Source organism: Trachemys scripta, chromosome 3 (assembly GCF_013100865.1).
Source record: "Trachemys scripta elegans isolate TJP31775 chromosome 3, CAS_Tse_1.0, whole genome shotgun sequence".
Taxonomy (NCBI): Eukaryota; Metazoa; Chordata; order Testudines; family Emydidae; genus Trachemys; species Trachemys scripta.
Window position 1 is genome coordinate 181,685,948 of NC_048300.1, and position 21,467 is coordinate 181,707,414.

Genomic DNA, 21,467 nt, shown 5'->3' on the forward strand with positions numbered 1-21,467 from the left:
AAGGGCCAAGCACCATTCCATGTCCTCAGTGGGACCCTTCACATTCCTACGTGACATCTGTTCACAACCTTGCTCCTTGCAGATTGGACTATATACAGCCACAAAAGAATACACAAGATGCTGAGACATCATCATTAGCTACAATGTACAGCCATAATAATAATAATATTCACAAGAGGGCTGGTTAGATTAATTAAATATTGTTTGTAGGGCACTTTGGAGACAACCAGTGTAATTGAGGAAAACATAGAAGTAAGGAAAGCAGTTGCCCACTAGCAAAGATATGTGCAAGTTTTTGTAGACCTACCTTACATCTAACCCTTCTTTTCAGAATTAGCTGAACTATAAGGTAAGAATGAATACATTCAAAGAATGAAAACATACTTTTTATTAAACAGGATATTGTTCTATTGATATAAAACTGTTTTGTTAATTGCACTTACATCTCACTTGATCACAACCAAGATCTGACAGTGACATGTTAGCTCCAGTACATTTCTAAATTACTCTTTGTTGGGTGGCTGGAGGTACTTTCATTATTTTGACATCTGTTCAAGCTCCACAAGAGGTGTCATCTCCTGCTCAGCAAAAGAAGATCTATAGACATCAGACAAGCCATTGTGGAACATCAGGGGACAAAAGACTTTGTTGATTTCTCTCCCCCACATCTATGAAGAGAGATGTACAGGTGGACATGTCTCATCACAATTTGAACATTGGCAGAAAGGAATAAAAATCCCTAACCAGAAGGAATTGTGTCAGAATTCTGCTTTCAGAGTAGCAGCCGTGTTAGTCTGTATCTGCAAAAAGAAGAACAGGAGTACTTGTGGCACCTTAGAGACTAACAAATTTATTAGAGCATAAGCTTTCGTGGACTACAGCCCACTTCTTCGGATGCTGTAGTCCACGAAAGCTTATGCTCTAATAAATTTGTTAGTCTCTAAGGTGCCACAAGTACTCCTGTTCTTCTTTTTGCAGATACAGACTAACACGGCTGCTACTCTGAAAGCAGAATTCTGACACAATTCCTTCTGGTTAGGGATTTNGCTGTAGTCCACGAAAGCTTATGCTCTAATAAATTTGTTAGTCTCTAAGGTGCCACAAGTACTCCTGTTCTTCTTTTTGAGAATTCTGCTTGGAATTTGGAGAGGGCAATATTTCTAAGCATAAGCAAGGAATCAACAAGGTGCTTAGCCTGCATTAGCCCTAACGGACATATGGAGCTTGCACATTACAGCTGCTTTTCTTACTTTTTGGAACCTAAGACTATAACTCGTGTGTGTGTATGTTTACCTGCTTTAACCTTGTAAACAACTCTCATTTCTTTTTCCTAGTTAATAAATCTTTAGTTTATTACAGGATTGGCTATAAGTGTTGTCTTTGGTGACAAATCTAAGGTACAACTGATCTGGGGCAAGTGACTGGTCTTTTCGGACTGGGAGTACCCTGAATAGTGTTGTGATTTGTGGTGTAAGGGACCATCTATCACAAAGGCAAGCTTGCCTGGGAGGCAAGATAGACCACAGTACCCAAGGGGACTGTCTGTGACTCCATGTTGAGGCTGTTATAGTACTTGAGGAATTCACACTTGATACTTGGTTGGTGAAATCTAATTATAGAACATATTACCAGTTTGGGGTTGTGCCCTGGTTTGTAACAGTCTGCCCTGAGGTTGGCTTCCATGTTTGTGAGCCACTCCAGACAGCTTGACACATGGTATAAAAACCTAGGGCAAAATCCTGGCTCCACTGAAGTCAATGGGAGTTTTGCTATAGAGCCAGGATTTCTATCCAGCTAGATTGTGGGGGCTGTTGTCCTAAATTTCTGAAATAAACTACTGCACCATCAGTAAAAATTATCTACTTTATTTTGCTTTAAGAAACTTTCTAACCTTTACATCATCTAATCTGAAGTGGTGGCTTTTCCATTCTGACTGCTATTTCAGACTCCCTGGGCTGGGCTGAAGTTCAATGAAATAAGGTAATTTGATTTCTGCGATCCTGTGACCCTCATGAAACTAGTATGTGAGGTGTAAGCAGGATGATACATTTGAAAGAAATGTAGGAATAATGAAATAACTATTCATGAAAGCTTGTCACAAGAAACAAGAAGTTGTATTTGCTGCTCAGTATGCATTCCAGCACAAAATAACCAAGTACTCCATAATGTATTTTGGATGATGCTGTCACAGTGCAGAAACAATTTTACTGTCTGCTATTCACCTTCAAATGCTTCCCAAAAGCTAATTTCTATTTGTTAACCTTCCAGGACTGACCCCTGCTCTATTACTCCTGTCTTTTAAGGCATTCCTGCCTCATACTGTGATTATAACAATCAGTTATGAAAATACATATCCTTTACACAGCCCAGACAAACAAACATATATAAGCCCCCACGACTGCGGACCAAAGTGCTTCATACACAGAGAGCACCTAGATCGAAAGTATAGCATTTGTTATGGAAAATGAACAATGAAAGCAGGTTTTTTCACAGACATATTAAAGAAAAACACAAGTTTGTAGCTACAGACTTTTCCATTTATGGTTGTCCTGGTTTGCCAAATGTAAAACCAGGATGTTGGCAAGAATTGAAAGAAAGGGTTGCCATTTTTCTGTATTCCTTACTCACCCATGTGCCTGTGTCTTCCACATCCTTACCCTTTCTTCTCTTTTTCCACCCTTTCCCCCATTCTTTATCATCTATATACCTTCTTTCTATACCTCCTTCATTCATCTCTTCTTTGTGCTGCCTTTTTTGGGAACTAGAGGTGGAAGAAACATCAGCCAAGTGCATGGTTTTCTTTTTGTTAGTTTGCTCCTACACTGCTAACACAGAAACTTGTTCTGGCACTTTCAATCCAGCATGGCTTCTAGAACAGTCCGTCTATCAGGAGTCAGCACATGCAGTGCCATTTGGCTAAGAAACAGACAAAAATCAGGAAGGCTGGACAGCTGACATTTAATTTACATTTAAAATAAAAACAACAGGACAAGCTGCACAAAAATGACTTGGCGGCTTGAAAATCTGTCTGGGTGGCAACCCTAACTCTGTTTGATCTCATTTTTTTTTTTTTGCCTTATTAAATAACAGTGCCAGAACATTCTTAAGGAGACTGAAGCTCATTTTTAAAGCAGATCCACATATCAATGAAAGACAAACTTACGGTGTAACATGGCAGTTAGTCACAATTTGTCCAAGATATTGGCAATTAGGAAAAGGCATCCTTTCACCTTTAAGGCCAACGGGATTTTTAAGCTAAAAATATGAGGCACACAACAGATTCTGGATCATGGCCATTCACATGAGGTAGAAGAGCAAGATCTACACAGGTAATCTGCAGCTCAACCAACGTTCTATATATTTACAAACCAAGATGAAAGACAAGAAGCAGTTAAGCATGTTCTGACACGGATGCCTGAAATGAAGATGACTTCAGTTCTATTCCCAGCTCTGCCATTGACATATTGTGTGACCCGGTGAAGTCATTCCATGTCTCTGAGCCTTGGCTTCCCTCTAGTGCAAACTAAGGATAATACTTACTCACTTTGGTAAAGTGCTTTGAGATCTACAGATCACATCCTGGTTCCACTGAATTCAATGGAAAAACTTCTGTAAGCAGTGTCTGAATGAATTCTCCCCTGATGGCTGGGATGGGGAGAGACTTCAGGAGCAAACTGTATTTACTGAACACACCTACTCTGCCTAGCTATCCAAAAGATAGAGTGGTGTTGCTCAAAGTGATCAACTTTGGCTGGTGTTGGGTTACAAATCACTTTAATACTGAATGCAGGGGTAGTGAAATTTTATCAATGTTGTCTTTATTGTATGAATAAAGGGGAGCAGAACAGTGCTTAACCTATCCCAAATGAGGGGGTCACCCTTATAAGAACATAAGAACGGCCATACTGGGGCAGACCAAAGGTCCATCTAGCCCAGTATCCTGTCTTCTGACAGTGGCCAATGCCAGGTGCCCCAAAGGGAATGAACAGAACAGGTAATCATCAAGTGATCCATCCCCTGTCGCCTATTCCCAGCTTCTGGCAAACAGAAGCTAGGGACACCATCCCTGCCCATTCTGGCTAATAGCTATTGATGGACCTATCCTCCGTGAATTCATCTAGTTCTTTTTTGAACCCTGTTATAGTCTTGGCCTTCACAACATCCTCTGGCAAGGTGTTCTACGGGTTGAGTGTAGGTTGTGTAAAAAAACCCTTCCGTTTGTTTGTTTTAAACCTGCGCTGCCTATTAAGCTGAAAGCACCTCGTTAAGCCAGGGGCTCGAATGCCAGACCCCTGTGAAAGTAAGAGGTTGGGGATAAGTACCCCAGCCAGAAGGAGTGGACTCTCCATAAGGATCCCCTGTCTGGTTTAACCTGTTCCTCCCCACTATTCAAAGATAGAGCTAAATAGGCTCCATTAGGAGCTTCTTTGTTATTTTAAGTGTTCAAAAGAGCTGACAATCACTTGTGGTGGGGCAGTGTTTCTACCCAGCCTAAGAGACAATCACTGAGAGCTGGGTGACACCTCAAGAGACTGATCTGCAGAGGTCACAGCAGAGAGGCAGGTGGCAGAAAATGACCAGTGAGTGGAACGGCAGCTGGTGAGGTGGCAAGCAGAGAGGAATCATGGCTGGTGGGGTGGCCAGCCACAGCAAGTGCTCAGATGATGAAGCAAGCAAGATGCCTTCCTCGGGTGGGAGGTGAACTCACACAGATGCACCTCTGAACCCTGGGTCCTCACTGACCAAGGCCAACCACTGAGAGTGGGTATGGTGAGGGAGCAGCAAGAGACACAGAAAAGGAACTTTTGGTTGCCGAACTCAAGAACGTGAGGCAGAAGGCACTGCCCCCATGCACTCTGGGGTGGGTGTCCTGCTCACAGTTTTATGATGATGAATCCTGCTTGTGGCACTTTCCCTAATTAATGTCAGGTGACTTCCCTCCTTTCATTAAAAGTTTATTTTCTAAACTCAGACTCCGTGCTTGCGAGTGAGGAAGTATTGCCTCTCCAAGGTGCCCAGGGCTGGCGTATAATTTTCCCAGGTTACTGGTGGAGGGTGGAGCCGGTTTTGTGTTGTATTGTTGAAAAGGAACCCCTAGATATTGAACCTGGCCCTGGTTGCTGCTGACTCCACCTGGCAGAAGATTTACATTTCCATTGGTCTTCCTGGGACCAGGATTTGGCTCATCAGTTTTAATATACTGTATGTTTAACACTGCCTGTGTAACCCACACACCTCCTGGGTGTGGTGTTGTGTCTCATCTAGTGGCACCGAGACCACTTAGAGAGAGAGATTAATGAGTTTGCTCTACAGCCTTAGCTAACAGTCAGTTGGCTTTTAGCTCAGTAACACTGACAGACCCCAGTTGTCGGTGGGTGGGATCGAACCAGGGATTTCTGAAGCTTAGTGCATGAGCCTCTACTGCATGAGCTGAAAGCAAACTGGCTGTTAGCTAAGGCCGTAGAGCAGACTCATTTTCTCTCTCTCTCTCTCTAAGTGCCACTAGATGGGACAGAACACCACACCCAGGTGGTGTGTGCGTTACACCTGCTCCTACCCTGGTATTTTCTTGTAAGATATTTAACTCACTTCCATTTAACATATCTGTAACTGTTGGCATATTTTGAGAAGCCCTATAGAATCCTTAGCAAAGAACTAGTAGTAGGTGCCCAATTTCAATTTAGTCTGACCTCCCATTGTGAAGACTACTGTGCTGGGTCTCCATTTTGAATTCCCCGTATAAGCTCGAATATCATTCTAAAACTGTCTTCACTTGACGTCGTTAACGTTCTGCAAGTTCTGCCTTTGTCAATCGTGCTGTTCCCACTGGTGGAAAAGCACAAAGGTAAAACCGGAACAAACTTCAGCAGAACAAAATGGGCAAAAAAAATTGAAATGTAAAGTGCTAAATTATTGAGGCAATGCAGGTTTTTAAACTCCATCACCCACTGAGTGCAAGCAAAATACTCTAATCCCTGAGCTACCAGAATCAGCTGGCCATTTCCAAAAGCTGACAACAGCAAGCAAATTATTGCATGACTTCTTTTTAAACAACAGAAGTGTGAGGGTGGAGGGAGGATCAGAGAAAGGGGCTGGGGGAAACTTTGACATCTAATCTATCATTTTTATTAGGCTGGGTCTGCAGACATTTGAATTGTTTTCCTCACTTTTTTAAATGAAATCGAGAGCAGTAACACTAATATTGTAGCTCCTCATGAGTGATAGGGTAATTCAAACTTCATGGAGCCTCTTGTTTCACATATTGTTAATTTATATGTGAAAGAACTTGGAAGTGTGGTGTTTCTATTTAAAAAAAAAAGCTACAACGTACCTTTGCATGTCTGCCTGGGGGCATGTGCAAAATCTCAGCTGAGAAGTCTGAAAAAACCATGATCCCCCCAAAACATGTGTACACAGAATGAAGGGAGGGTGGAGGCTGGGTGCATCGTGAAAGCTGTTTTCTTAACCTCTGTAACATAGTCTTGGTTAGACTCTGCTCCACCCCACCCTGCTACCCTCTCCCTGTGTGCTGCATGTCAGCCAAAACACCAACAACAGCTTGAGCAAAAACCAGCTTTCACTGCGGGTAAAAAGACAGGAAAGAACTTAGTGCCTTTTATAGACAAATAGTGTCTGTTAAAGCCAAAGACAAATTTGGGGTGATTAGGTGGTTTATGGTATCAGAGGGGTAGCCGTGTTAGTCTGAATCTGTAAAAAGCAACAGAGGGTCCTGTGGCACCTTTGAGACTAACAGAAGTACTGGGAGCATAAGCTTTCGTGGGTAAGAACCTCACTTCTTCAGATGCAAGACTGAAGGTGGTTTATGTCGATTAGCTAAACTCTGAACCCTGGTCAGCAGAGACCCAGGGTGAAATTCAGCCCCATTGAAGTCAATGGCAACAATCCTATTGACTTCAAAGTGATCAGGATTTCACCCCAAAAGTTATTACCTAAAGCTTTTCCCTGTCTGTTCATGACACAATTTTATGGTCTTCATCTAGATCCTAGTGGACTCATTCCACAGCACAAACTGCCACCACATTTGGCTTTAATTAACTGTCTCAGCAGAGAGGCTAAGTATGAATAGTCATAAAGACTAAACTTCCATCTCAACCCTCCCGGGTGTTTCCTCCAGTTTGGACTTATTGCATGGTGCAGTGCAGGGAAGCTTGTCCAGTAGCAATTACATGGTTGAATAGATGATTTCACCTGGCAGAGCTGTGAATCCAGCACCTTTCACCAGCACTAAATATAACTGTTATTGCTTACAGAGTATTTTTAATCTTAGTGCAATGTTCAGGATGTTTTCCCTTCAGGCACATTAAATGCAGTTAAGAAGAGAGGAGGAGGACCCACATGAGAGAAATCTGTCCTGGAAAAAAAATAACAAAAACACAAGCACAAAATTAATGGTATATTAAATGTTTGTTTAGAAACTGAAAAAACATAATTTGCTCTTTCATTTGTATTGAATTTCTTGGCATTCTCATAGATAAATTGATTCTGGAAGAAATCCCATGCTTAGAATCAATCTTCATTCAAAGGCTCTATCTGGGTTGACTGCTCCTACAGTGGCAGCAAAGGGATAAATGTTCCACTAAAGCATTCTTACTGCAGGTACAATACAGTCCAAATAAAATCAAGTCAATGAGCGCTGAGCTTGCATCCTGAATAACCTGCAATGAGACAGATTTAGTGTTTTAAACCATCATCAGTCACTGCCAGCGAGAAAGAAAAATTACATTTCACTTCAGATAAGTGGTGCTCATTTCAACAAACTGAAAAGTCTCTGAACTTCTGCTTTTGTTCTGACCTTATATATATTCCTCTGAGTTAGGAAATGCAAAGCAGGGAAATATCAGGAGCTTCTGGGGGGTTTCAGTGATGCAGACAATTGGAATTGCTTGCTGATAGCCATGAGTTATCTGGGTCTGAATATCCTTCACACAAGATTTCTTTGGAGGTCCATGGTTCGAATGACTATCTAGACCATCTTCTTGAGGTAAATTTTGTGGTTGTGCTAGATGGACAGGCCTAGAGCCTAATGTGCACCCTTTATGTACAGCAGTGTTTCACAGGGAATGTCTACACAGCCGCTGGGAGGTGTAATTCCCAGTTTGAGCAGATGTACACAAGCTAGTTTTGCTCAAGCTAGCATGCTAAAAATAGCAGGGTGGACATGGCTGAAGAGGTGGTGGCTTGAGCTAGCTGCCCAAATATGTACCCACTGGGTCAAGTGGGATTGTACTTGGATGGATAGAGTGAGCCCCCACCCATGCTGGGGCAGCCACACTGCTATTTTTAGGTGCTAGGTCAAGCAGAGATAGCATACATCCAGTAGGGGCATTATCAGCAGATCGAGGGACATGATCATTCCCCTCTATTCAACATTGGTGAAGCCTCATCTGGAGTACTCTGTCCAGTTTTGGGCCCCACACTACAAGAAGGATGTGGAAAAATTGGAAAGAGTCCAGCAGAGGGCAACAAAAATGATTAGGGGGCTGGAGCACATGACTTATGAGGAGAGGCTGAGGGAACTGGGATTGTTTAGTCTGCAGAAGAGAAGAATGAGGGGGGATTTGATAGCTGCTTTCAACTACCTGAAAGGGGGTTCCAAAGAGGATGGATCTAGACTGTTCTCAGTGGTACCAGATGACAGAACAAGGAGTAATGGTCTCAAGTTGCAGCGGGGGTGGTTTAGGTTGGATATTAGGAAAAAAATTTTCACTAGGAGGGTGGTGAAGCACTGGAATGGGTTACCTAGGGAGGTGGTTGACTCTCCTTCCTTAGAGGTTTTTAAGGTCAGGCTTGACCAAGCCCTGGCTGGGATGATTTAGTTGGGAATTGGTCCTGCTTTGAGCAGGGGGTTGGACTAGATGACCTCCTGAGGACCCTTCCAACCCTGATATTCTATTCTATGATTCTATTTACTCAAACTGGAAGTTATACCTCCCAGCTGCTGTGTAGATGTACCCTCAAATGATTCGCTAACAAATAGTGCAGGATTGAGAAGCTGGGATGGCAGGTGTTTGTGACTTTATCTCACTTGCAAACTGGTATTCAGGATAATAAAGATGGAAAACAACTGATGTATAGAATAGATGCAAGCATGGGCAGTCCCAAAGGGACAACCTCTCAGGGAGAAAGCTTAATTCTCCTCTGTGCCCATCCAATCCTTGTGATGGCACCTGAGAAGAACTGATCAAAAATTCTCCACTGACATTTGTTTTCCCACAATGTATTTAAATATTGGCTTTAAAGTTGAAGTATGTGCTCAGGAGTATTGATGGATCAAGACCTGATGGATCACTTTGCAGGATTTTTTTTAAAAAGTGAGTAATACTTGTTTTTATTTATTTATCTCAAAGGCTATTTCTTCAATGCAGAAAATGCGTAATTTAAAATCAAGCTAGCTATCTCAATGTAAAATCCCACTGGAGACAAGACATTGTCATCTTGATGTAGCTAGTTGAGATCAACCCCAGGTAATGGGGGAGTAATCCAATAACCAAGTCATTCAGCTTCTGGGTAGAGTTGAGGTTCAGTCCTATATAGATTTATGTAACATATAATCCTATTTTACATAAACCTTTCCATAATAAGAATTGTTCCATTATCTTTAGAAATGGGAACATATATATTATATGCACTGTTTGTTCACATTTTGCTCCTGTAACAGGTTGCTTAGAGGGCTGGGAGGCCTAGTGGTTGGCGCACCTGACCTCCAGCCCCCAGTTTCCCCGGTTGAGGTGCCTCAGTCTTTTAGGCAGTGGGGTAGGGGAACCCGGACCCTCCCTCTCCACCAGGTTCCAGCCCAGGGCCCTGTGTGCATCAACCCCTGAACAGGAGATGGTCTGAACCCCTGAACAGCAGGTAGTCTAAATCCACTGACTACTTCCTACCATTGTCCCCTAAATATAGTCCAATTCATTGAAGTGGCTTGGCTCCCATAGTGCCCCCTTGTGGATCTTGGGTGGTGCCCTGCTGTGGTCCCAGGCTCCTTTGTGCAGGGCAGCCATAGGTTTAGTGAGACCAAACCCCACAATGTCTCTGGACTTCAGTCACCCAGTTACCTCAGTTGCCGGAGTCTCCTAGGTCTCCTCTGCATTCCCCCTTGGCTGGGGCGAAAGCACTTTGTCCCCAGTGGCTGCTTCAGTTGGTAGGCTAGTGACCTTTCCTCTGAGGTAGGGAGGCAGCTAGCTCCTGCCTCTTTGCCAGTCAGCTCTCAACTGAGCCAGGATCTCTTCTTTTCTCCCCTCTCCAGGCCAGGCATTGGCTGCAGTTGTAACAGGGCAGGGCTAACTGTGCCCATAGGCATCCCTTTAACCACTGCCGTGCTGGCACGCTGTTTCTCCCCTTCATCACAGCTCCCATTTCAGTCTGGGTAGTGAGACTAGCTTGTAAGTGTAACCTGCTTATACACAATCTCATAATTCAAATCACGTAGTAAACTGGGTGCAAGCAAATGATATGCATTTTAATATAGCTCAGTGAAAATGTATACATCTAGTAACAAAGAATGTAGGTCATATACATGCTGGGGAACTCTATTCTGGGAAGCAGTGACTCTGAAAATCTTTTGGTGGTTATCATAGATGATCAGTTGAACATGAGTTTCCAATGTGACACTGTGCCTTACAGTGATAGACTGAAAGAATTCTATCTATTTAGCTTAAAAAAGAGAAGGTTATGGGGTAACTTGATTGCAGTTTATAAGTGTCTATATGGGGAACAAATATTTAATAGTGGGTTCTTCGATCTAGCAGAGAAAGGTCTAACATGACCCAACGCCTGGAGTGGAAGCTAGACAAATTCAGACTGGAAATAAGGTGTACATTTTTGACAGTGGGGATAATTAATCATTGGAACAAATTACCCAGGGTTGTGATGGATTCTCCATCACTGGCAATTTTTAAATCAAGATCAGATGTTTTTCTAAAAGATCTGCTCTAGGAATGATTTGGGGGAAATTCTATGGCCTGTGTTATACAGACTAGAGCAGGGGTGGGCAACCTGGTGCCTGCGGGCCGCATGTGGCCCATCAGGGTAATCTGATTGCGGGCTGCGAGACATTTTGCTGACATTGACCATCCACAGGCATGGCCCCCCGCAGATCCCAGTGGCCACGGTTCGCCATTCCCAGCCAATGGGAGCTGTGGGGGGCCATGCCTGTGGACGGTCAACATCAGCAAAATGTCTCACGGCCCGCAAACAGATTACCCTGATGGGCCACATGTGACCCGCGGGCCGCAGGTTGCCCATCACTGGATTAGAGGATCACAGTGGTCCCTTCTGGACTTGGAATCTATGAATCTACCATAGACCAATGCTGTTGCATTTGATTTCCAAGAGTGAAGGGAAATGTTTAAAGATTAAAAAAAAATTTAAAAGACCAGCACCACCGCCATCCATTGGAATTTAAGTTGAGAAAAAAAATTGATATTTCTATTTCCATTAGGTTTGGTATCACCCCAGATACACATAAGAATGGCCATACTGAGTCAGACTAATAATCCCTCTAACCCAGTATTCTAGTGGCCAATGCCAGGTGCTTCAGAGGAAATGAATAGAACAGGCAATCATCGAGTGAGCCATCCACTATAATCCACTCCTAGATTCTGGCAGTTAGAGGCTAGGGACACCCAGATCATGGGGTTGGATCCCTAATCATCTTGGCAAATAGCCATTGATATCCTCCATAAACTTATTGAATTCTTTTTTGACCCCCGTATAGTTTTGGCCTTCACAATATCACCTGGCAACGAGTTCCACAGGTTGACTGTGTGTTGTGTGAAGAACTTTGTTTGTTTTAAACCTACTACCTATTAATTTCATTGGGTGACACATGGTTCTGGTACACGTTCTTGGGGATTAGAGACTGCATGGGTAGCAATCGGCCTATCGGGGATTGATTTACCGCGTCTCGTCTAGACACAATAAATTGATCCCCGAACGCGCTCCCCGTCAACTCCGGAACTCCACCAGGGCAAGAGGCGGAAGCGGAGTCGACGGGGGAGCCGCAGCCATCGATCCCGCGCTGTGAGGAGGGGAGATAAGTCGATCTAAGATACGTCGACTTCAGCTACGCTATTCTCGTAGCTGAAGTTGCGTATCTTAGCTCGAACCCCCCCCCCGCCACTGTACACCAGCCCTTAGACATCAATGTTCTCTGAACCAAATGAGAAGAAACTTATTTTAGTAGTTAGGGCAGAAGACTGGGAGAAAAGAGACCTAGGGTGAAATCCTGGCCCTGGCGAAGTCAATGGGAGCTTTGCTGTTGATTTCAAGTAGGCTAGGGTTTCACTCCTGAGCTCTACTAAGCTCTGCCAGTGACTTTGTGAGGTGGGCAAAGTATTCTAGCCTTTCTGTGGCTCAGTTTCCCCGCATGAAAATTGTTAATATTGCCTATCTCACCGAAGTGTTAAGTAAAATGCCTGGACGTCTTCTGACGGAAAGAACTGTGGGCTCAATCATGCGGATGTTAAGTGTAATTAATTTCAATTTACTTCTTCAGGATTTGAAGGAACTCACGAGAGCAATAGACAAGTACAAATATTATTGGTCCTAATCCTGTGGTCCTCAGTGAGGCAAAATTCCCATTGGATTTGGTGGAAGTTTAGCCTGTACATGGACTTCAGGATTTGGCCCCTTAATTACAACCTCATACTTCCCCCACAAACACAACACAGCTCAGACTTAACTCGTGCTCATATGTCAAGCCTGATTATTTGTTTATACTGCTGAAATTGCGATTAAGGTTATACCATTATACAGATTAGTGTGCTGTGTATTTCATTACCTGTTGAAGGCAGAAGGAAGTTCGCGGAGATGAGGGCAAGTCTGTCATTCTCAGTGGAAATGTGCTCTGTGGTATCGTACTGTTAAGAGGTGTCCCAAAACTTGGAATTTCTTTGCTTTTTAGAGTTTGCACTGGGAGATGTCACACTTAATCATCCTCAATCTCGTTCAAACTACGTTTTTGTTCACAGAATTGTACCAAGTATAGTGACATGGAACAGTTATTCAACTGAGAGTGAATCAGTGACACGATTCAGCACAATTCAAACTCACCTGATTTATTTCTTTCCAGTAAGGAATGTCTGTTAGAGCCAGGAAAATTTTTTATCACCAGGCTAAATTCATATCAACAATTAAATAATCATTTACAGAAAGTGGAATTTCGCTTAGCAAGGAACTTCAGCACAATAAATCCCTACAGCCCTTTTTTTTAATCTCTAAACTCTTTTTTCCCTTCATTTTGGTTTATTTTCATTGTATGCTCATACTTCTAAGTGGCAAACTTTTGTTTTTCTGGGATTATAGCTATAAACTTTTTTTAAAAATAGCAATTTGTGTTTGAGATTGGAGAAGCATTTTTTTATTCAATTTGATGAACTGTTAGCAATAAAATAAGATCTAAATAACTCACATAAGAAAGGTCCAGAGGACACCATTCCATCCAGTCTCTGGTATCAGAGCTGTAGAAGACAGAAAAGAATAATAAAATCACTAGTTATTGCCCTTGACCAGGGCTGGGGACCTTTTCATCTTTCATAACTTGTTGGTATCAGCTTGAGATCTATATGGAAAAGAAATGGGATATTGGGACAGAAATAAGGGGAAAGCGTTTCCTAAAAAGAGCACAAGACTCCATAAGACCTTAAACCAAAGACCTCACTCATATGGGCCTTGATTAAGCAAAGCACTTAAATTCATTTTTTATTTTAAGCATATGCTTAGGGCCATTCTTATTCAGCAAAGTACTTAAACACATGGTTAAGTTCCACTGAAGTCAATGGGGTACAAGCATGTGTACTTAAGTGTTTTGCAGAATAAGGATGGACTTAAGCATGTGCTTAAGTGTATTGTTAAATCTGGACCTAAAACTCCAGCCCCACGGCATTATCTAGATTGTGAGCTTTTCAATGCCGTGACTTTGTTTGGTTGTGAAGCACCAGGCACATTTATGGCAGCATTTCAATAATAATCTCTGTCGGGGTACCTTGGATAGAAAGAACGGAACCAGGACAACAGCTTCAGTACCCAGTTTCAAAGGCAGATCTTTGCAATATTCTGCCCCAAGGAAGATGGCAAGGGCCAGTATGAGCACAGAGACAGCCAAATAATCCAAAGGGTGAGAGACATTATTACTTATCATTATATTATTTATTTGTATTGTGGTAGCCCCAGCCATGGATCAGGACCTCTCATTGTGCTAGACTCTGATCCTGAAAGATCTTCTGTATAGGCCCCAGCCTCTGCCCCTAACCCCGCACAGGCCCTCAAAGAAGCTATGGGGTACCACACAGCTGCAGAAGGTCTCTCCCTGAGGATAAGCTTGCAGGATTGGACCCTAAATGCGGAAGCCATTTTATACGTGATTAAATATAGTAATCCCCATACCCAGATCATTAGGGTGTCTTTTAATGTGTCAAAGGGCAACATATACAATACTGTATCACAGCATCCTCACTAATGCTCTAGCTTAGAATGCTTTGTCATATTTACATGCACCAAAAGAAGCTGCAGTAATGTAGAAATATTCAATACGGATTCTTATCTGGCATTTCTTAGACCATAAAATTGCCCCCAGAGCAACCAGTTTCTGGAAACTATTGGAGAACAGTATAAATCCCTTGATTTCTGGGTACAACTTTCCAACTGCCCTTACGAATCCTGCAAATTAAAAGTGCAATCTTGTCGATTACAATAAGAAATGCCAGGGCAATTACATGAGATAGTTCTGTATTAAATGCAGACCACCCCAGAATTTCTTGAAATAAAAGCTGGAAAGAGATTACCATCCAGTGTGCTGGGACCTGCCAATCACAGAAGGACTGAATGCCTGTCAGGCTCTCTTATATTTGACTTGGAAGCAGCTCGTATCAATATGTAGTCAGGAAATGGCTCTTTAATCACTGCAAAGTCTCTCCTGATTTTAAAGATTAAATCAACCACAGGCAGCTAGGATTTTTTTTCCTCCTCCAAGATAACTGATGATAGCATTTGAGAATGATTAGCCATGCTGCATGGCATGAGCACACAGCTTGGTCCGATTTCATGCATCACGGGCCAAGCTGCACAACACTGATATCAGGTAACAGACTGCGCAATGAGATCTTAGAACCTCATATATGAATGATAGATGAGGAAGAGGCAAAAATGAAATACGGAAAGAAAAAAAGTTACCCAATATGTTAACGGTGATTTTATTAGAAACACTGCAGGGAGGCAACCCATGCAAAGATCTGGTTATCTCCACACAACAACCCCTCAAAGGGGTGGAAGCTTGGATGGTGACTCCTTGTACGTCATAGTAGCAGTTTATCATTACTGGAAGGACCGCTTCCTTGGAAGGAATATCAAGCCAGACAGACATAAAGGAGTCAATATAAAGCTTGGGAAAAGTTTAACTAGTTTTCAGGATAATCTTTATAACCACATATGCAGATGGGCTATTTGACAAGCTGCCAAGATCAGCTGTAGAATCAGAGATACCAAAGGCTACAGATGGCACCCACCTTTCAAAGGTAGCTTAGAACTAATTAAATCCTCATTAAGCATGTGGCATACATGAAGCCGGGGGTGCACTAGCACATCACTCATGGTCTTTTACAGTCCAAACAACCCTAAAAACTTCTCACACACACAAACAGAAAACACTCGAGGCACGATTGTAACTTGATGATGTACTCCGAGTAAGGGGCAGCGAGTAGCTGCACTGCTCCAGAAGTAGACCTGCTAACAACCTGAGATTTACAGTTCCTCCCCTGCTCCCTACTTGCTGTAGGGGAGGAGTCAAAGTTGCTTCAGCCCCTTTTACAGATCAACTCGCTAACCCATGGGTGCCCAGCCCATTACTCTACTTGGTGATTATAGGAGGGAGAATCTAGAATTCCTCCCACTCCCTGCTCCCCTCTGTTCATTTACTTGCAGCAGGAATATTAGGCAAGCAACCCTTGCTCTCCCCACCACAACCACAGTCACAGTCTGACAGGGAAATACTCCCCTTTACTGTTCTGTGCAGTCGAGTAAGGCTAAGATGTTAGCTCTACGGAAATACATTTTTTCACTGTGCTTTGTGTGTCTCTTGTACCACAAGTGGCCATATTTAGTCTCAGGCAAACACTCACCTCTCTCACTTGCATTAGATTTACAAGTACATTTCTACCCCGATATAACTCTGTCCTTGGGAGCCAGAGTCCCAAAATCTTACCGCGTTATAGGTGAAACCACGTTATATCGAACTTGCTTTGATCTGCCGGAGTGCGCAGCCCCACCTCCCCGGAGCACTGCTTTACCGCATTATATCCAAATTTGTGTTATATCGAATCGCGTTATATCGGGGTAGAGGTGTAATTGCTGGGCGTATATTGACACACACTATCCTATCGACTGACTTACTCTTTTATCCTCGCCTTTACATTTAAAGGGCATGGTCTGATTTTTTAGATAAAGTTATGCTTTCTATTAAAATCTCTGCCTTGTGTTACAAGCTTGGACAGAAAAAAACTTCTCTTGAAGGTTACTGGCATTTTTGAGGATCTAAAAGTGTGCTCAGGCACTTCCTTTAAGTTGAAAAGGAGTGTGGTGACATGGACTATAATTTCACACTTCTGCATTTGACTTCTAGGTCAGTATGGAAAGACCATGTGAGGGGAAAGAGGCAGCAATAAGTTGTTCTCTCAAAGTCTGATCCAAACTCCATCGAAGTCAATGGCATGATTCCGATTGATTCCAGCAGGCTTTGCATCAGCTCATACAACTTGGAAGGGGCCATGTAAGTGGTTGCATTGGTGGGGGGAGAACGGCAATGACTCGATACACATAAGTATACTAGAGAAAGGCTTGTACCAAGCCCCTGGAACTAAACACCCCCAAACTTGAAGGAAATACAGGCTTAGATCTGAAATTTGTGATGCGGGAGTATCTAAATGTTTATTTGAAAGCCTCATGCCAGCCTAACGTGGACATAGCACAAGCACATAGGGACAAAATCAGAAAAGCTAAGGCATAACGTGAGTTACACTCGGTGAAGCACTGGAATGCGTTACCTAGGGAGGTGGTGGAGTCTCCTTCCTTGGAGGTTTTTAAGGCCCGGCTTGACAAAGCCCTGGCTGGGATGATTTAGTTGGGAATTGGTCCTGCTTTGAGCAGGGGGTTGGACTAGATGACCTCTTGAGGTCCCTTCCAACCCTGATATTCGATGATTCAAAGGATATAAAAGACAATAAGGAGAGATTCTATAAACACACTGGCAGCAAGCAAAAGACAAAGGAAAGTGTAGGTCCACTACTTACTGGGGAAGGAGAGCTCATAACAGATGACCTCAAGAAGGCTGAAATATTCAAAGCCTATTTTCCTTCAATTTTCACTTAAAAGGTTCATTGACTGGATGCTTAACATTAATATTAACAACATTAATATTAATTAATATTAACAACAAGGGAAAGAATACAAACCAGAATAGGAAAATAAGAGGTTAAAGAATATTTAGATAAGTTAGATATGTTCAAGTCAGAAGGGCATGATGAAATTCACCCGAGGGTACTTAAGGAACTAGCTGAAGCAATCTCAGTACTGTTAGTGATTATCCTCAAGAACTCATGGAGGATGGATGAGGTCCTAGAGGACAGGAGAAGGGCAAACACAGTGCCTATCTTTTAAAAGGGGGAACAAAGGGTATGTCTATACTGCAATAAAACACCCACAGCTGGCCCATGTCAGCTGACTCAGGGCTCGTGGAGCTTGGGCTGCAGGGCTACAAAACTGCAGTGTAGACATTCGAGTTCAGGCTGGAAGCCCAAGCTCTTGTGATATAGTTGTGATATATCTAGATTCTGGTGAGGCTTTTGACACAATCCCATATGACTTTTTCATAAGCAAACTAGAGAAATGTGGTCTAGATGAAATTCCTATAAGGTGGGTGTATAACAGAGGTTTACATGGTTTTTCATTTCACCCATTTTCTGTTCCAATGATACTTCGGCAGCAGCAGTATTGTGATACGCTGGGATTTCAGCCATCAGTAGCTAGCTGCCACATGGTGTAGTTGCACCAGTTCAAACCCACAGTGCCAGCAGGTAAAATTACTATAAGCCACAAAATGCACTGGATAGGGTTGTCAACTTTCTAACTGCACAAAACTGAGCCCCCTGCCCCGCCCCTTCCCTGAAGCCCCACCCCTGCCCTTTCTCTGACACCCTGCCGCCACTCACTCCAGCTCCCTCCCTCTGTCGCTTGATCTCCCCCACCCTCACTCACAGGCACCACCCCCGCAGCTCCATTGGCCACGGTTCCCAACCAATGGGAGCTGCAGAGGCGGCGCTCGGGGCTGGGCAGCATGTGGAGCTTCCCTGATCACACCTGCGCCTAGGAACCACAGGGACATACCGATCACTTTCGGGAGTTGCGTGGAGCCAGGGCAGGCAGGAAGCCTGCCTTAGCCCTGTTGCGCCACCAACTGGACTTTTAATGGCCCGGTCAGCAGCGCTGACCGGAGCCACCAGGGTCCCTTTTTGACCAGGCATTCCAGTCGAAGACTGGATGCCTGGCAACCCTAGTATCACATCAGCTTATTCTTGCTTGAAACTGGGTTTGGATGCACCAGTACAAACTGTGGCTTGTTGCAGCTTTGGCTATCAACACAAGGGTTTTGCACTAAAGCAGCTACACAACTAACTAATGATGGCCATAAGTAGGGCAAATCGCCAGTGTAGACAAAGCCCAGATCTGAAAAACCTGACAGTTTCTCCAGAACATAATTCATCAAGATGACCAACCACCAGAAAACACTCAACAGCAATTCAGTCTGTGACTGCTCCTTCCCACACATAGTGGGACTTTGAGCATCATATCTCCAGCACATTAGCCCTCATTGACTAGAAGTAAAGGGATCTTAGGGTTGTATAGCTCAAGGACCTGCTTTTTGGATACCTCCAGACTTTCAGCTCTAAGTTACCCATTCCATATAGCCAGTGTAGCAATAACGCAGGTCTTATTTATACTGTAAAAATGCATCATGTTAGAAAATGTGTTAACTCACATATTTTTGCCTTTAGAGTAGCCAAGGACAGTCCTGTTTAAAAACGTGTTAGCTGGTTCTGACTAACCCAAGAGGGAGGTGAGGTGGTCCAGTTGACCAAGATCGGATAACAAATTCTTCCCTTGTCCACACTAATGTCAAAATCAGTTGACCTAGTCAATTCATTTTCCCAATGCAGACAAAAACTTAAAGTTATTGGCATTGTACAGTTCTTCAGTAGCCAATGTGAAAAGAACTGTTGTCCTTGTTCCTAGACAGCAAGCTTCCACACCTCACAAAAGCCACACCATAGTGAGCACTATTTATCACTCTTGTTGGCTGTCACAGCACAGACATGGAAAAAACCTCAGTAAACATGTAAAAGAGTCAAAACTTTTCAGGACTTCTTTAAGGCAGCAAAAGAAAAGCAGTAACACAATTTTATGCCCTTTGCAGATCACCTTTAAGGATGTTTGCTTATGGGAAAAAAGTAAAAACCTTTTTATAGAAACAAATCCTGCATCCCATAAATGACTGTGAACTACCAATCACCAGAAGCTTTTTCCAAAACCCTTGAAAACTAGTTTTAAAAACAAGAAATATTTTGTTGCAAGGTGAAACTCTATACTGGGCAACAGCATATAAACTGCTGCAGTTACAGGGGTCCTTGTCTCTGAAGTTTAAAAAGAATGGTTCTTCAGGTAAAATGCTAAAAAAGTAAACAGAAAATGTCATTTAGCTCATTTCCAGTATGCACCCCAGTTGCTGCCAACCTGGGCTTACTGAAAGCCTTTAGGGTTGTTCTAATGGCAAATTAGCAGCTCATAATATCTGGACTAGATTCAACTGTCCTATTGAAATAATGCCATGCTTTCGTTAGTACTTCCTCCAATACTATAAACTGAGAACTAGTTAGGGCAAGATAAAGCCTACACGATAAATCTGGATTATGTTTTTCTGTTAGTTACCAAAAGAGACTTTTGCGTATACTATACGGGTACATATTCAAGTAGAATAATTACTGTTTACCTTCCTTTTAAATGCTCTCTGCAGAAGCTGAAACAAGATCTCTGAGGACCTATCGGAGTTCAAGGGAAGGAATGAAGAGCACTTCTAAGCTGCTGGGTTCTTTGGAATCTCACATGGCTATATCATGCAATGTCTAACTTCCCTAAAGGTTTCACAACACTCCAGAAGTTCAAAGTGATAAATATTAAGAAGTCAGACTATTCTAACGCTGTCGGCACAATGTGGTATCAAAGTCCTGTAATAATCTGAATAGCCGTCAGGATAGTGGAATGAATTTTCAGTCGCAGCCCACAGGAATTTCTGCATCCAGGCCCCATTAATCATCCAAGCTCTGCATGTTGCTCCTTATGCAAAACCCTTAATAGTCAGCTAGCACTGTAAGATATAAGCTGGAATTGGGGCCAAATTCTGCCCTCAGTTATATCTCAGCAATGCCATTAACTTCATATAGCTGTAAGCATAGTCTGATTTGGCCCTTTGTCTTTTATATCGAACGTCAACGCAAATTCAATGGGACTACTCACGTACTTAAAGTGAGGCACATGCGTAAGTGTGCTGCTAAACTGGGGGCCAAGTGAAGTCAATAGAGGTATGTCTGCTTATGCCAGTGGAGAATTTAGCCTTTGGAATTTTGCCAGGACAACCAGGTCTAACATTTCTACTATTATGTGAAAAGTGTCATGGGATCTGTAATGATCAAAATTGGTCAGGAGGATCTTGGTTTTATGTCCCACCAGAAAAACAAGTGAAAATTACATTATGTGTACATACATATGGTGAAAAGCTTCTGGATTTTAGTACTTCAGAATAAGTATATGCTAGTTTAAAACGTGTTTCCCTTTCCAAATAACAGAGGGATCCATTTAAAATGTTGTGACAATCTTAAAAGAAATCAAACTATTTTTTCTTCCATAGTTAGTTAGAACTCATATTTACTACCCAGGTAGGTAGCAGTTTAGCTTCAGAAAAGTTACACACAAAACATTTGGCCTCATGGAATATTCACAACTGTATTTTAGTTGACTTCTCTTCAATGGCAGGTTAAAAGAGAAATTTTAATATAAAGCTTGGATTTTACAGCACATCCTTACCATACACGAACAATGGTGGAGCGAAACCTCTTTATGGCACAGTCAAGTCCTGAAAGCTGCAATTTAAAACAAGTAATTGCTCACAAAAGGAAAACACTGCAGCTACAACCCTTACCACAAAGAACTGCGGATAGTATTTTTTTTGCTAAGCATTCAAGTTAAAAGCTCAACCAATCAGGGCTTTGGAGCTGTGCTCCAGCTCCGCTCCAGCTCCAGGCAAAAACCTGCAGCTCCACTGCTCCAGAGCTGCTCCACGCTCAGCCACTAAAATCTCTAAAGATTCCATACTCACTAAGCATACTCAAGTCTCTCAGAGCTCCTAG

At 42.8% G+C, this 21,467-nt stretch overlaps 1 long non-coding RNA gene across 1 annotated transcript; it reads right to left on the minus strand.

Annotated features, from left to right (window-relative positions):
• Window positions 1-7,222: 7,222 nt before the first annotated feature.
• Window positions 7,223-20,168, minus strand: LOC117874051. The gene is made up of 3 exons (XR_004644883.1): window positions 20,054-20,168; window positions 13,430-13,478; window positions 7,223-7,676 (listed from the first exon to the last, which is right to left on the minus strand). It is a non-coding gene; the product is annotated as an uncharacterized LOC117874051 (long non-coding RNA).
• Window positions 20,169-21,467: the final 1,299 nt, after the last annotated feature.